Source organism: Cryptomeria japonica, chromosome 6 (assembly GCF_030272615.1).
Source record: "Cryptomeria japonica chromosome 6, Sugi_1.0, whole genome shotgun sequence".
Classification (NCBI taxonomy): Eukaryota; Viridiplantae; Streptophyta; class Pinopsida; order Cupressales; family Cupressaceae; genus Cryptomeria; species Cryptomeria japonica.
Window position 1 is genome coordinate 24245927 of NC_081410.1, and position 7859 is coordinate 24253785.

The following is a 7859-nucleotide window of genomic DNA, read 5'->3' on the forward strand; positions in this document are numbered from 1 at the left end:
GATTTGCTTTAGATCATGATACAACTTCACATATATAGGAATGATTCTAGCTTGATCTGCTAGCTTTTCTTCTTCTTCTTCACTAACTTCTTCTTTGTCTCTCACTGTAGCTTCTACCGGTATAGGAACACTAAGATCTTTACAAGTTTCTTTCTTAACTGGTTCCTAGAAGGCTATGCCTAGTTCATCTTCCACTTCTTCGCTGCATGTTTCCTCAGGTTTCTCAGAGGACTCATCAACCCTGACATTGATACTTTCAACAATTTTTTGAGTTCTATTGTTGTAGCACTTGAGAGCTTTGCTCTTAGTGGAATATCCTAGAAATATTCCTTCATCACATTTTGCATCAAATTTGCTCAAATGTTCACCTCTCTTGATATAGCACTTACTACCAAAAACTTTAAATTAACTCACAATGAGAGTTTTCCCAGTCCAATACTCATAAGGGGTTTTATCTTTGCCTTTCTTGATGAGTACCTGGTTCATAGTGTAGAATGCAGTGCTCATCGCTTCTCTCCAAAAATTGTGAGAAACATTTCCTTGGATAAGCATTGTTCTAGCCGCTTCAACTATAGTCCTGTTATTTCTTTCTGCTATGCCATTTTGTTGAGGTGTCCTTGGGAAAGACAACTACCTCTTGATATCATTATCTTCATAGTACTTATTGAATTCATCAAAAGTGAATTCTCCTCCTTGATCAATTCTGAGGCATTTGATCTTTTTACCACTTTCTTTCTCTACTATTTCTCGGAAAGCTTTGAACTTTCCAAATGCTTCAGACTTGTCTTCAGGAATGTGACCCACATCATTCTTGAGCAGTCATCAGTAAGAATCATTAAATACCTATCTCCCTGAATACTTATAGTTTTCATAGGACTACACAAATCAATATGCACAAGATCAAGTAAACTTTTTGTTGAGAAAGACTTACCTTTAAAAGTTGAGGAAGACATCTTCCCAAGTTGACATTCTCTACTCAAAGAATTCTCAGGTTTATTCAGCAAAGGTAATCCTCTTTCCACCTTGATCTTACCAGCTTTAATAATGTTGTCAAAGTTCATATGTTAGAGTCTCCTATGCTATATCCAACTATCATCAAACTTAGCCATTAGACACTGACTTATCTTTGCATTCAACTAAAATAGGTTATCTCTGGTCTTCTTACCAGTAGCAATAACTTCACCACTCTTCCTAATTATACAGCAAATTCCACCTTTGAATTCCAGCACTAAGCCTTTGTCATTTTGCTGAGAAACACTCGACAGGTTATTCTTAAGACCTTCTACCCAGTAGACATCATCTGCATTGCTCTTTCCATTCAGTGAGATGGATCCTTTACCTTTCACCAAGCACAGTGCATCATTTCCAAATCTGACAACACCTCCATCATATTCTTCTAGATACATAAACTTTCTCCAGTCACTAGTCATGTGGTGAGAACAACCACTATCAATTATCCACTCATTAGAGTTGTCAATGCGCGAGACAAGTGCTTTCTTGTCAGACACTTCTTCCTTTACTGCTACAAACACTATGTCTTCATTTTCTTCATCCTCTGATTCTTCATCAGTGACACCTTCATCCACAACAACTAGACAATTTCTTATATTTCCACCTTTATGCTTTCTGAATCTTTCTGGTTTATCCTTATTGTCATTGTTAGGACAATTAATAGCTATAGTTCCTATCTTGTTGTAGGAAAAACATTTCAAAGGAAGTTTACCTCTATATTTTCCAGTTCCATTTGGAAGTCTTTTAGAAAGAAGAGCTTTGAACTCTATTAGAATCTCTTCATCATCCATATCTCTGCATTGTCTGGATTCATAACTAGTATTAGTTTCTTTTCCTTTTCTGGATGGTACAGTAGATGCTTTAAAGGCTGACTCAGTCTTTTGAACACTACCATCATAGCTATTGAAATCATATGCAGTTAACTTTGTAATGATAGAATCTAAGGATACCTTGGTTTTATCAATAGACCTTAGTTCCTGGATAGTAGCAACTTGGATTGCATAGATTGGTACCAATGATCTAAGGAATTTACAAACAATAGTGGTATCATCAATAGTTCTACCAATGCTTTTGATATCACCAACCACAATCTTAATCCTAATGCCATATTGCTGAATGGTCTCACCTTCAACCATCCTCATATCCTTAAATTTACCTCTAAGGCTTTCTTCCTTAGCTTTCTTTACATGTTGATCACCACAATATATGTTTTCCAGTGCATCCCATACATCCTTAGGTGTATCCTTGTCTTGTACATCAACAAACTCAATATCTGATAGGCTACTGATAAGAGCTTCCATGACTTGCCCATTTTCTTGGATATTTCTCTTTTGATCATCAGTCAGAGTGCTAGTAGGTGTATTATAGGAATTCTCAACATAGCTCCAGTATTGAACACCCATACTCTTGATGCAAATCTTCATTCTATCCTTCCATATCTTAAAGTTATCTCTATTGAACTTAGGACCTTCCATCTTCATCATTATAGTAGGATCATTTACCTCAAGTAGTTAAACTTATATCACCGAGGACCTAGAGGTGCTCTGATACCAATTGATGAATAATGATGAATAGCAGATACCCCAACTGGTACTGAGAGTAGGGGGTGAATCAATACAGGCAAAATCTCACTCAACAACTTATCTAGCTAAAGCAATACCAACTGGTTATCACCATTACTGAACTTAACCATGGAAATACTAGTTAAACATAGTAAGACATCAGATACCATAAACTGATAAGTCTGATCACTTCAAATATGATCAATACTCAACATCAACTTCATCCATAAATAGATGCATATGATATACCAGTAATATCATAACCTATTAACTTTGCATGCATAATATTTCAACCAAATACTTCATAACCATCACATGAAAAATGCATAACACATAACACATAGATTTTTCACATGGAAAACCAAATGGGAAAAACCACAATGGGGATGAATACCCACAAGCTTTGTTTTGAACTCTTTTGAAGCTCACCCTATTAGGGGCCTAGTCCGGTTAGAGAATTTACAATAAGGTTCTGCTAGGAACTGATCTTGTTAGAGATCACCTCATTAAGGGATGGCTATATACCATGTTAAAGGCTGAAACCCTATTAAAGGTTACCTTGCTAGAGGATTTAAAGAACTCAATGATCTTGACTCACCTGGTTATAGGTTTTACAATAAGCATGTTAAAGCTACCTGATAAAGGGATTTTCCAACTATTGAAATGGTTAGAAGACAACAGATAAAACTTTGATCTGATAATAACACTACATGCCAAGGCAAATCTTTTTCATATCCTCTACTGTGCAATCACACTCTGTAGTTTCCCTCTTACTAGTCTGGCAAGTATCAAGTATCTCATCACTTGGATACACACACACACAGAACATTTTCCAACAACTTTACAATAACAAACATCATCGACCTTATAGGCAATAGATAGGTCAGTATCATAAACCCTAAACCCTAAGCATCTTAGGTTTACAACATAGGCGGTCCAATCCTGACCATCCAAACACATTGCATAGAGTATTATAAATTCAAATAGATCATAAGACAATCTACATCATTCATTCATCATCGCTTATGGGAATCAATAACCCATCATGCTTTCTTCTCATACCACTAAGCACAAGGCTGACGTGGCACCTTGATCTCATTCACATCTCTTAGCTAACTCATCACAGAGTATCATTAGTTGCCTCGCACAAGCTAGGTCATCAAATTGATAACCATAGAGCTGAGACTACCAACTGATAGTCACACTAAGTGAAAACCTGACACTGGTTCACTACATCTCTTCATGCCTCTTCATACCAGTTCACTTGAACTTATTGACATCAATGACAACATAAATTATTATCATATCAACATACCAGTTCATTATATGCCAATGATATCCAAGATTCACAAGATATTCTTTGTACTGACTGCTTCGGGTACTATGCCCAATCCTACTATCCAAAATCTCTTCAATCTGATTTGGTTCTTTTTGGGGAAATTGTTTCTCCAATTCTGCAATACTATCCTTACTGAATTCTGGTTCATGGTACTCATGATGATCTGTAATGTTGAATATAGGTGAAATACTCAGACTATTTGGTAGCTCCACCTCATATGCATTTCGAGAATTGAACTTTCTCTAGATCTTACATGGTCCAAACTTATTTATCTGCAACTTATTATAAGTTCCAATCGGGAATCTCTCTTCTCTCAAATAGACAATCAGTTCATCGCCAACTTCAAATTCCTTGTCTCCTCTTCTCATCTGCCTTCTCCTTGTATTTGATATTCATATCTTCCAAATGTTGTTTAACCTGAATATGCAATGATTTCATGTGATCTACAAATTCTTCCGCTTATGAACTCTTCTAGTCTTCACTGCTAATGTCTCTTAATTATACTATTCCTTTAGGATGCACTTCAGTAACAATCTCAAAAGGTGGTTTTCTAGTACTTCTATTCACTGAATTGTTATAGGCAAACTCTTCTTGTGCAAGGATCAAATCCCAACTTTTGGTTTATCTCCCACTAAAAATCTCAACAATTTTACCAAACTCTGGTTAACTACTTTTGTCTGTCTATCAGTCTGTGGATGAAAAGTAGAACTAAAATTCAAATTTGTCTTCATCTTCTTCCAAAGTGTTCTAAAAAAATAGACAATAAACTTAGTGTCCCTCTTTGAAACTATGCTCTTAGGTAGTCCATGGAATCTTACCACTTCCTTGAAAAATAGGTTTGCTACATGCAATGCATTTGATGTCTTCTTACAAGGTATGAAATGAGTCATTTTTGAAAATCTATCCACTACCACAAATATAGAATCATTCCCTCTCAGTGTCTTAGGTGTGCCAAGTACAAAATCCATACTTATATCATCCCAAGGTCTTATCGGTACTGTCAAAGGTTTATACAATCCCACATTCTGACTACTACCTTTTGCAACATGACAAACTCTACAACTCTGCACATATCTCTTAACATCCTTATGGATCTGGGGCCAAAAGTACTGTTCACTCACCAATGCAACTTTTTTATCAATGTCAAAATGTCTAGCTAAACATTCACTATGCTTCTCTTTTTTAAAGGTTTCTCTCATGGAACTTTTAGGTATGCACAACTTAACTCCCTTAAATAAAATTCCATCCCAAATGAAGTAATCCAACCATTTTCTCCTATCAACCATAACCAGTTTTCTATATACTTTCCAAGGTTCTACAAAATCGGGGTCTTCATCATACAAGGTCTTCAAATTTTCAAAACCTAATATTGTCACTCTCATCTCTGTCAGCAAATTTCGTCTCCTACTTAATGTATCAACAACTTTGTTAGATTTCCCACTTCTATGATTCAACACAAAGGTGTAACTCTACAAGAACTCTACCCATCTCATATGTTTCTAATTCAACTTAATCTGACTATTCAAATATTGCCAAACTTGATAATATGTATACAACACAAACTCCTTAGGCAACAAGTAATGTCTCCATTTCTTCAAGGCTTAAATTATTACATAATATTCCTGATCATATACTGAATATATCTTCTAGGAATCATTCAATTTCTCACTGAAATAGGCTATTGCTCTCCCTTCTCAACTCAAAACTACTCCTATTATTGTTCCACTTGCATCACGATCCACTTGAAATACCTTATTGAAATCCGATAAAGCCAACATAGGCTTCTCAATCACTTTTTGTTTCAACAACTCAAAAATTTTGTTTGCTCTAGTGGTCCACTTGAATTCCTTTTGATCTCCCCTCATGGTCTTTGTCATAGGTTTATAAATTGAACTGAAATTTCTGATAAAATTCTGGTAAAAACTAGCCAATCCATGAAATTATCTTACCTCTCCAATGATTTTTGGTGTAGGCCACTCAACAATGGCTTTCACTTTCTCAGGGTCTGTCTTCAAACCATCCTCAAATATCACAAAGCCCAAATAGACTAGCTCATCCATCATGAAAGTGTTAGGCCCAATATGGAAAGCAAATGTATTGAGAGGGGAGGGGTGAATCAGTACTCAAAAACTTTTCTTGAATAATAACCTTACTGTTATGCATAAATAGAATAATGCAGTAACATAAAATAAAGTTAAAACAAATAGATATCAACCATACATGATTCACTCCATAACACATATATTTTGGTTACACAGAAACTCTTGGTTAGAGAGAAACTGTGGTGGGGATGTCACCCACAACTTCACTACTGCAATAATAAAGAATGCTCGGTTAGAGCTACATTTAGCTATTTTTGATAGCTTACCCTGTTAGGAGTAACAAGATCAGTTAGATCTACCTTGCTAAAGGATTTTACAACATTTATTTTGAATGCTGCACCTGGTTAGAGGCTTTACAATTTATAGACTTGGTTAGAGTCTTTTACCCTATTAAAGCTTTCTCTTTCAACTTCTCAATATTACAATAAAATCATTACAAATATCTGTAACTTTACATCTAAAATGTTAAAGCAGATTCTATGTGCTCAAAATAGATTACCTTGCTTATAGCATACCTTGGTAACCCATATAGTAACTCGGTAAACCCTTTTGTTTACTCTATTCTTTGACTGTTCTCTGAAAACCTTCTCGGTGACCTTTGTGTCTTTGTAATAGTCTTTCTTCATGCATACATACACTTCACTAATGTTGTATATATAGATCTCTTAAAAGGGTGATCCAATTCATTGCTTCGATCTTACAAACAAGATTCCTCGAATGAATAACTAAACAAAATATTTCATTGGTTAGATTGTCCTTGCAATCATACATAATCTTCTAGTGCAATTTCCAATGTAATAACGATTAGATGTGCCTCAATCTTATAACACGTTTTCATATTCATGTCTAGGTTCAATGTATCTGGTAACACATTTCACTTGGTGAATATCAACTCGGTGTGTTATGTTTACTGCTCGGTAGCCATAAAAAGATACTCAGTAGATAGCTCGGTGTATACTATGTTTTGTGACTGCTGTCCTCTGAAACCGACTAGACTATGCATACCGACTTTTTTGTTTATACTGACTGCATGATTCGGTAGTGCTAACCGACTAGAATATATAGTATGAGTTTGAATATAAAACTAATGGCAACTTGATAAGTAGTAACAATCTCCCCTTTTGACATTAGTTGAGATGTTTGACAAAAAACTACTTTCAAAGTCATAACTCCAAAAATCTATATATTTTGAAAAATGACTACACTTGAGAATATATACAATAGTCAATAGTATATGCAGATATACTCCCCTTATCATTATTCTGTATATAACTCAGATTTTACATGCTTGATTCTGTGCTTGTTTACTATCCTTGGATATTCTGCATACTCTGCTCGGTATACTCCCCTATATACAATACTCAAAATTGTATCACTCTCCAAATATAGTATATTACTCTCCTTATGTTGTATTACTCCCTTTTTTGACAAACATCAAAAACTTAATTACCATCCGAGGGCGGTAACTGATCAAAAATAGATTTATACTTGTTCCGGGCATCGGTGAGTGCGACTGAGAGTGCATCCTTTACACTTTCCATTAAAGAATTTTGTGCTTGAATATCAGCCAATAGTGATATTAAGCCATCAAGAGTACTTCCCTCTTGTTTAGTAGATAGGCGTGTAGCTCGGTTAATCTGTTCTTGAACTAATGAGAGACGAGGAAGTAATAATGTCTGGAGGGACATTATATCCATCCTGATCTTATGCTCTTCATTCCTGAGTTCTAACTATTGAGCCATGAGTTGTTGAAGCTTGGTATAAAAATTATAAAATGAATTAGGCTCTGTGGTCAACTTAGTTGAGAGAACGGTGATCTCTTTCTCAATTGCATCAGTTTTATTC